The following is a 9,746-nucleotide window of genomic DNA, read 5'->3' as shown; positions in this document are numbered from 1 at the left end:
TCAAAGATAAGGTGTCCATATGTGCGTGGGTTTATCTCTGGGCTTTCTATCCTGTTCCATTGATCTATCTTTCTGTTTTTGTGCCAGTACCATACTGTCTTGATTACTGTAGCTTTGTAGTATAGTCTGAAGTCAGGGAGCCTGATTCCTCAAGCTCCGTTTTTCGTTCTCAAGATTGCTTTGGCTATTCGGGGTCTTTTGTGTTTCCATACAAATTGTGAAATTTTTTGTTCTAGTTCTGTGAAAAATACCAGTGGTAGTTTGATAGGGATTGCATTGAATCTGTAGATTGCTTTGGGTAGTAGAGTCATTTTCACAATGTTGATTCGTCCAATCCAAGAACATGGTATATCTCTCCATCTATTTGCATCATCTTTAATTTCTTTCATCAGTGTCTTATAATTTTCTGCATACAGGTCTTTTGTCTCCTTAGGTAGGTTTATACCTAGATATTTTATTCTTTTTGTTGCAGTGGTAAATGAAAGTGTTTCCTTAATTTCTCTTTCAGATTTTTCATCATTAATGTATAGGAATGCCAGAGATTTCTGTGCATTAACTTTGTATCCTGCTACTTTACCAAATTCATTGATTAGCTCTAGTAGTTTTCTGGTAGCATCTCTAGGATTCTCTATGTATAGTATCATGTCATCTGCGAACAGTGACAGCTTTACTTCTTCTTTTCCAATTTGGATTCCTCTTATTTCTTTTTCTTCTCTGATTGCTGTGGCTAAAACTTCCAAAACTATGTTGAATAACAGTGGTGAGAGTGGACAATCTTGTCTTGTTCCTGATCTTAGAGGAAATGGTTTCAGTTTTTCACCATTGAGAACGATGTTGGCTGTGGGTTTGTCATATGTGGCCTTTATTAGGTTGAGGTAAGTTCCCTCTATGTCTACTTTCTGGAGGGTTTTTATCATAAGTGGGTGTTGAATTTTATCAAAAGCTTTTTCTGCATCTATTGAGATGATCTTATGGTTTTTCTCCTTCAGTTTCTTAATATGGTGTATCACATTGATTGACTTGTGTATAATGAAGAATCCTTGCTTTCCTGGGATAAACCCCACTTGATCATAGTGTATGATCCCTTTAATGTGTTGTCAGATTCTGTTTGCTAGTGTTTTGTTGAGGATTTTTGCATCTATGTTCATCAGTGATATTGGCCTGTAGTTTTCCTTCTTTGTGACATCATTGTCTGGTTTTGGTATCAGGGTGATGGTGGCCTCGTAGAGTGAGTTAGGGAGTATTCCTCCCTCTGCTATATTTTGAAAGAGTTTGAGAAGGATAGGTGTTAGCTCTTCTCTAAATGTTTGATAGAATTTGCCTGTGAAGCCATCTGGTCCTGGGCGTTTGTTTGTTGGAAGATTTTAAATCACAGTTTCAATTTTGATGCTTGAGATTGGCCTGTTTATATTTTCTATTTCTTCCTGGTTCAGTCTCAGAAGGTTGTGCTTTTTTAAGAATTTGTCCATTTCTTTCAGGTTGTCCATTTTATTGGCATAGAGTTGCTTGTAGTAATCTCTCATGATCCTTTGTATCTCTGCAGTGTCAGTTGTTACTTCTCCTTTTTCATTTCTAATTCTGTTGATTTGAGTCTTCTCCCTTTTTTTCTTGATGAGTCTGTCTAATGGTTTATCAATTTGTTTATCTTCTCAGAGAACCAGCTTTTAGTTTTATTGATCTTTGCTTTTGTTTCCTTCATTTCTTTTTCATTTATTTCTGATCTGATCTTTATGATTTCTTTCCTTCTGCTAACTTGGGGTTTTTTTTGTTCTTCTTTCTCTAATTGCTTTAGGTGTAAGGTTAGGTTGTTTATTTGAGGTGTTTCTTGTTTCTTGAGGTAGGATTGTATTGCTATAAACTTCCCTCTTAGAACTGCTTTTGCTGCATCCCATAGGTTTTGGGTCACTGTGTTTTCATTGTCATTTGTTTCTAGGTATTTTTTGATTTCCTCTTTGATTTCTTCAGTGATCTCTTGGTTATTTAGTAGTGTATTGTTTAGCCCCCATGTGTTTTTATTTTTTACAGATTTTTTCCTGTAATTGATATCTAGTCTCATAATGTTGTGGTTGGAAAAGACACTTGATACAATTTCAGTTTTCTTAAATTAACGAAGGCTTGATTTGTGACCCAAGATATGATCTATCCTGGAGAATGTTCCATGAGCACTTGAGAAGAAAGTGTATTCTATTGTTTTTGGATAGAATGTCCTATAAATATCAATTAAGTCCAACTTCTTTAATGTATCATTTAAAGCTCATGTTTCCTTATTTATTTTCATTTTGGATGATCAGTCCATGGGCAAAAGTGGGGTGTTAAAGTCCCCTACTATGATTGTGTTACTGCCCATTTCCCCTTTTATGGCTATTAGCTTTTGCCTTATGTATTGAGGTGCTCCTATGTTGGGTGCATAAATATTTACAATTGTTATATCTTTTTCTTGGATTGATCCCTTGGTCATTATGTAATGTCCTTCTTTGTCTCTTCTAATAGTCTTTATTTTAAAGTCTATTTTGTCTGATATGAGAATAGCTACTCCAGCTTTCTTTTGATTTCCATTTGCATGGAATATCTTATTCCATCCCCTCACTTTCAGTCTGAGGTGGGTCTCTTGTAGACAGCATACGTATGGACCTTGTTTTTGTATCCAATCAGCAGTCTATGTCTTTTGGTTGCAGCATTTAATCCATTTACGTTTAAGGTAGTTATAGATATGTTTGTTCCTATTACCATTTTCTTAATTGTTTTGGGTTTGTTATTGTAGGTCTTTTCCTTCTCTTGTGTTTCCTGCCTAGAGAAGTTCCTTTAGCATTTGTTGTAAAGCTGGTATGGTGGTGCTGAATTATCTTAGCTTTTGCTTGTCTGTAAAGGTTTTAATTTCTCCATCGAATCTGAATGAGATCCTTGCTGGGTCGAGTAACCTTGGTTGTAGTTTTTTCCCTTTCATCACTTTAAATATGTCCTGCCACTCCCTTCTGGCTTGCAGAGTTTCTGCTGAAAGATCAGCTGTTAACCTTCTGGGAATTCCCTTGTATGTTATTTGTTGGTTTTCCCTTGCTGCTTTTAATATTTTTTCTTTGTATTTAATTTTTGATAGTTTGATTAATATGTGTCTTGGTGTGTTTCTCCTTGGATTTATCCTGTATGGGACTCTCTGCACTTCCCGGATATGATTGACTATTTCCTTTCCCATATTAGGGAAGTTTTCAACTATAATCTCTTCAAATATTTTCTCAGTCCCTTTCTTTTTCTCTTCTTCTTCTGGGGCCCCTATAATTTGAATATTGGTGCATTCAATGTTGTCCCAGAGGTCTCTGAGACTTTCCTCAAATCTTTTCATTCTTTTTTCTTTATTCTGCTCTGTGCTAGTTATTTCCACTATTTTATCTTCCAGGTCACTTATCCGTTCTTCTGCCTCAGTTATTCTGCTATTCATTCCTTCTAGAGAATTTTTAATTTCATGTATCGTGTTGTTCATCATTGTTTGTTTGCTCTTTAGTTCTCCTAGGTCCTTGTTAAACATTTCTAGTATTTTCTTCATTCTATTTCCAAGATTTTGGATCATTTTTACTATCATTACTCTGAATTCTATTTCAGGTAGACTGCTGATGTCCTCTTCATTTGTTTGGTCTAGTGGGTTTTTACCGCTGTGTGTTTCTCTGTCTTCTTATTTTGCTTAACTTACTGTGTTTGGGGTCTCCTTTTCGCAGGCTGCAGGTTCGTAGTTCCCATTGTTTTTGGTGTCTGCCCCCAGTGGCTAAGATTGGTTCAGTGGGTTGTGTAGGCTTCCTGGTGGAGGGGACTAGTGCCTGTGTTCTGGTGGATGAGGCTGGATCTTGTCTTTCTGGTGGGCAGGACCACGTCTGGTGCTGTGTTTTGGGGTGTCTGTGACCTTATTATGATTTTAGGCAGCCTCTCTGCTAAGGGGTGGTGTTGTGTTCCTGTCTTGCTAGTTGTTTGGCATAGGGTGTCCAGCATTGTATCTTGCTGGTCGTTGAGTGGAGCTGGGTCTTAGCATTGAGATGGAGATATCTGGGAGAGCTTTCACCGTTTGATATTATGTGCAGCTGGGAGGTGTCTGGTGGACCAATATCCTGAACTCGGCTTTCCCACCTCAGAGGCACAGGCCTGACACCCAGCTGGAGCACCAATACCCTGTCAGCCACACGGCCAGGTACGTGGGGAGTTTCTTACCTTTTGGGAAGTCTGAGGTCTTCTGCCAGCGTTCAGTAGGTGTTCCGTAGGAGTTGTTCCACATGTAGATGTATTTTTGATGTATTTGTGGGGAGGAAGGTGATCGCCACATCTTACTCCTCTGCCATCTGAGGGTCTCCCAAAAAGCCCAATTTTTAAAAATAGGCAAAAGACTTGAACAGTTACTTCAGAAAAGAATAGTAGTTTGCTAATAAACTCCTGGAAAAGTGCTCAATATCTTCAGTCAATGGAGAAATGCAAATTAAAACCACCAATGATATATCATTTCACAGAAATGTCAAAATTAATGAGTAAAATAAAAAAGGCTATACCAAATGTTGACAAGGATATAACCCAACTGGAACACTCATGCATTGCTGGTGGGAGTATAAAATGTACAGCCCCTTTGAAGATCTGTCCAACAGTTGGTTATATAATTAAATTTGCATCTTACCCTATGACGAAACAATTCCACTCAGGCACTTATCCAAGAGAAATTAAAGCATGTTCACAAAAAGATTCAAAGAAGAGTGTTAGCAGCCCGGTTCATAATAGCCCCAAATGGGAAGCAACCTAAATGTCCATAAACAGTAAAACGACTAAACAAATTATAGCATATTCCTACAAAAGAAGCAGCTTTTATACTTTTTAGACAAACAATAAATTTGTGAGGAATCAACAGGACAAACTTAGGCTTTGGGTGCTTAATTAGTGAAGAATCTAAACAGATTTGGGGCTTGGGTAGTGAATTAAAGAAGTAACAAGGTTTCTTTATACAGGATTCTCAGGCTGAATTCCCTATCTCTGGCAATAAGTGTGTCCTTTTACCTCCAGACGTGGGGAGGGCACCTTTCACATGGGAGATTTATTTCCTGCCTTCCGGGAGACAGGAGGGTTGACATGTCCCTCTTGTGTTAGCCGCTTCTGAAATAACTGTAATTCAAAATAATGTGCCACTGTGGAATATTTGGGAGCAGCCTGCCCTGGATCCCAACAGTTTATACTTTTGCTGGAAGCCTGACAAATCTTAGCTCACATTATGATAACCACCCTTCTTTTTCTCTCTTCCCCGAACCCCTTACTTCTCCTTCTCCTTTCCCTTTCTAGTGTGTGTAATGTTATCTCTCCTTATCCAGTATTGTTTATTTTTTAGAATTTTTAGTCCATTCATACAGTTGTTGAAAAACTTTGTTGTCCCACGTCAGTTTACCAAGTGTGTTAGTTTCCTAGGGCTGCCTTAACAAATTTCCACAAACTTAGTGGCTTAGAACAAGAGAAAATTATTCTCTCACAGTTTTGGATGCCAGAGGTCTGAAATTAAGGTGTCAGCAGGGCCACACTCCCTCCAGAGGCTCTGGGGACAATGCATTGCTTGGCTCTTCTGTCCTTTGCTGGCTCTGAGCATTCCTTGGCTTGTGGCCACATCACTCCCGTCTCTTCCCCCATGGTCAGATTGCCTCTTCCTCTTCTTTCTGTGTGTCTCTCCTCTATGTGACTTTCATAAGGATGCTTGTCTTTGGATTTAGAACCCACTCAAATAATCCAGGGTGATCTCTTTATCTCAAAATCCTTAACTTAATGACATCAACAAAGACCTTTTTCCCAAATGAGTTCACATTCATAGGTTCAGAGAATTAGGAAGTGGACAAAGCTTTGGGGGGTCACCGTTCAATCCATTACACCAAGAAAGAGTATTAGTCCCTTTTGAAAGTGTCAGGCTTCTTGCAACAAAATGAAAAGTTGTGGTTTATTAGCCTAACTTCCCATAAGTTCAAAATAATTTAGTACTAAGTATGGAAAAATTGAAAATAAGAGCAATCTACTTCCCTGATGTTCAGGGATTCCATAAATCATTCTTTGGCCAACTGCGGTTCGATTCCTAGAGCACAAAATATCTTCATTTTTAGTTGTGCATTCTTTGTTATACATGTCCCAGATAATTGCCGTGAACAGGTGACACAGCAGCAGTCATACTGAATTTTTTCTAACAACAACAACAACAATAACAACAAAACTTTAAGTGTGTTTTCTGAGGTACAAATCTTGATTAAAAGTAATGAAGTATAAAAAACCCCAGTAGTGGAAATTCTAAAGCCACTAATAACAATTTAAAGATTCATTAATATATATTTCTTATACTGTTGTGATAAAGTGAGTTCATTTATTGGGCCACAAAATGGGGGGTGAGCCCACAGCCCAGCCTACATCACAGATCAAAACCTCAGTCGTTTATTGGAAACACCCACAAGGAACCCTGACATTCACCAATCACAACCCTCCAACTCAGCCTTAGCTAGCTTACCTTACCCTAATTTCTCCTCAGACTGTTTAGCTGTTGCGATATTGTAATTTATAAGAAATATATATACTTGGTCATTCAGATGACCAAAATACGTTCCTCATTTTACTTGGTCTTCATCCACAGTTGTCGCTTTCAGCTCCCCAAACCTTTGGAATTTCCTTAGCAATAAGAGCAATACTCTTTTGTTATAATATTTGGTCTCGTTCTCAGTTCCTAAAAACCCTTCAGAGCCATAAAGGTGAAATAAGTCTTGTTATTATTCATGACAAGCCCCTTTTCACCACTTCTGGGTTATGTTCGTGAGGTGATTTTTGGAAAGCACTTAAGAATGGGGGCTGGCTGCCAGGAATAGAGGGGTGGAACATTCAGTCCCACCTCCTGATTTCTGGGTACGGGAGAGAGGCTAGAGGTTGTATGAATCACCAATGGTCAATGAGTTAATCAATCACGCCTATTAATGAAACCTCCATAAAAACCCAAAAGGAGGAGGTTTGGAGAGCTTCCAGGTTAGGGAACCAGAACATTTTTCATGTTCTACCTTACCCAGCCCCAAACTCCATGAGGACAGAAGCCCCTTTGTTTGGGACCTTGCCCTATACGTCCCCTCATTTGGCTGTTGATTCAAATCCTTTAATATCCATTGTAATAAATGGGTAATGTAGGGAGTAAATTTCCTGAGGTCTGTGAGCCGTTCTAGCAAATTAATCAAACCCAAGGAGGAGGTCATGGAAACCCCCTGATTTATAACCAGTGGGCCAGAAGGACAGGTAACAACCTAGGCTTGCCATTGGCATCTAAAATAGAAGGTGGTCTTATGGGACTGAGTTCTTTACCTGTAGAATCTAATGCTATTCCCAGGTTCCAGAATTGAACTGAACTCTTGGACACCTACTGGTGTCTGAGAATTGCTTGTTGGTGCAGGGAACGCCTGCACCTCCACAGCTCACATGCACTTTGGAACTGGGTCCAGGAGCACAGAAAAGCTGTCTCTTACCGTCTCCCACCCCACTTCCACCCCAGCCTGCTCACCCTTTCCACTCTCCTGCTCATGCCCTGGGAATGAGTGTTCCCTGAGGTATTTGGGTGAAACCAATCTAGGGAGACCAATCCAGCAGAACTGCCCCACTTGTATCTATATTCTCTACGACAGAGCTAACAATCCTCCTTTGTTTTTAGGTAACATAAGCATTGAGTATTTACACAGGCCCGGCTCTCTGTAAATATTTTAGGTACAGAGCCTGACTTAATTCTTCCAGTGGCCCTGCAGAGATCAACAAACCTTCCCTTTAACTAATGAGGGCAGTAAGACTCCGAGACAGCTACTTTCAAGAACACACTGGCGGAGCCAGATGGGAATTCAGTCTGCTTGACTCAGAAGTTTGTGCATGTAAACAATTCACTGTATAATGGTAGCTGTCCAAATTTAAATACATACAATAATTTTTATGATTTTCGTAAAAAATGTTAGAGACCTGCTAACACAGAAACTTTTTTTCTAGCATGTAAATCTTCATGGGAATTGAAGAGCTTTCAATACACCTCAATTAAATTATTTGTGTGATTTGGACAATTTAAAAGTTGCTACTTCAACTTTTGGGATTAAGGGTTTCAAAGGCAATTTTATTCTTATCATTTCATCTCACAATACTTTTCCATTCTTTCTCTTTAGCAAGAATTATGTAGAGACCTGATTAAGGTTTTATCTTAAAGATTGTAAATGTTTTTTTGCACTCTTAAAAGTTTAGAAGGCAGTTTCTGTGAAGAAATAAAACTGGAAAACTTTGTATTTTATTGTGAGTTAGTTATGGAATAATTTCTGAAGGGAGAAGTACAATTTTTATATTAGTTCTAAGGACGTTTGTGAATTTAGTGCCAATCCTACAGGGTGCCAGTGGGGAAGTTTTCTGCTAAACTCACTGCTTTAACTAGTGGTTTTTAAAATCCCACCCCATTAGGATCATAGGCCTTTAGTGTTTTTACATTATTGGCTACCTTATAGTTACCATTATTGAGAGACTCCTATGAGTCAGACACTGGCCAAATCCTTTACTTACATTATCTCATTTAATCCTCCCCACACTCAGAAGTAATTGTCATGACCATCAGACAGGCTCGAGAAACTGAGACTCATTCATATAGATCACATTGATTATTTGCTGTATTTTACCTTTTCACCTTGCATTTGTGGCCTCATTTAATACTCGTAACAATTCTGTGATGTAAGTATAATTTTACATCTGTCTTACAGGTGAGGAAATTGAGGCTCAAAGAGTCTATGTTACTTGCCCACAATCATAAAGCTAGTGAATCGCGAAGCCAAGATTCTTCAGGCCCTTGCTCTTAATCTCTGGCTATACTGTCTCCCGGAAAGGGAGGGAGGGAGGATGACAGCCAATGCCTAATGCAAAGTGTGAATCTTTCACTTAGAGAAGATGAGGTAAGTCATGATAGCTATCTTCAAATTGTTCAGACATTGTCACAGGAAAAGGAAGTTGATCTCTTCAGGGTGGCCCCAAGAGGGCCGAGCTGGTGCCCCTGGGTCCCCACCTCTCTCTCACTGAAGGAAGAATTCTAACAGAACAGCTATCAAGGGGTCATTTTCAGCAAGAAGAGGACTCCTTTTCCCTGGCATTTGGTTCTCCAATTTTGACCTGTTCACTGATCACCCATAGAGCTTGTTTTTACAAAGCAGACACTCAAGTACCCTCTGCCAGGGACTCTCAGTAAGTGCGAAGCAGAGCCCCGGAAGCTGCGTGTATAAGCAAATGCTCCTGGGTGAACCTGAGGCAGGTGGTCTAGGGCCACACAGGGAAATACCAAATAGGCAACAACTGGCAACCCCAGGGTTAATAAGGTGGATTCCTTCATTACAGGGGAGGTTGGACTGGATGGTCCCTCTGTTACCTCCAGAGTGTCTGAAAGCAGAACTGTAAAATAAACTCTTGAGCTGCTAGGAATGTGATGGGATTGACTCTGGAAACTTCTGTGAGCTGACTGTTCCATGTGAAAAAAGAGCTGTATCACCATCTGGTGCACTGCCTGAAGGTCTTCACGTTCAGTCACCTAGAACCTTGGAAGGATTTTCTCATTGAATTCTGATACCCTCTGCCTTACAGACCAGGAATCTGACTCAGAAAGACTGGGCAGCACACACGGCCTTGGCCGCACACCCAGCAGTTCCCAGTCTACTGATTCTTATTGGATTCACATCAGCACCATGAATGCCTCACACCTGGCAGTATCTCTCCCAACC

The sequence above is a fragment of the Monodon monoceros genome, unplaced genomic scaffold (genome assembly GCF_005190385.1).
Source record: "Monodon monoceros isolate NGI ecotype Baffin Bay Population unplaced genomic scaffold, NGI_Narwhal_1 Super_Scaffold_12, whole genome shotgun sequence".
Classification (NCBI taxonomy): domain Eukaryota; kingdom Metazoa; phylum Chordata; class Mammalia; order Artiodactyla; family Monodontidae; genus Monodon; species Monodon monoceros.
Note: the sequence above shows the minus strand (reverse complement) of the source record.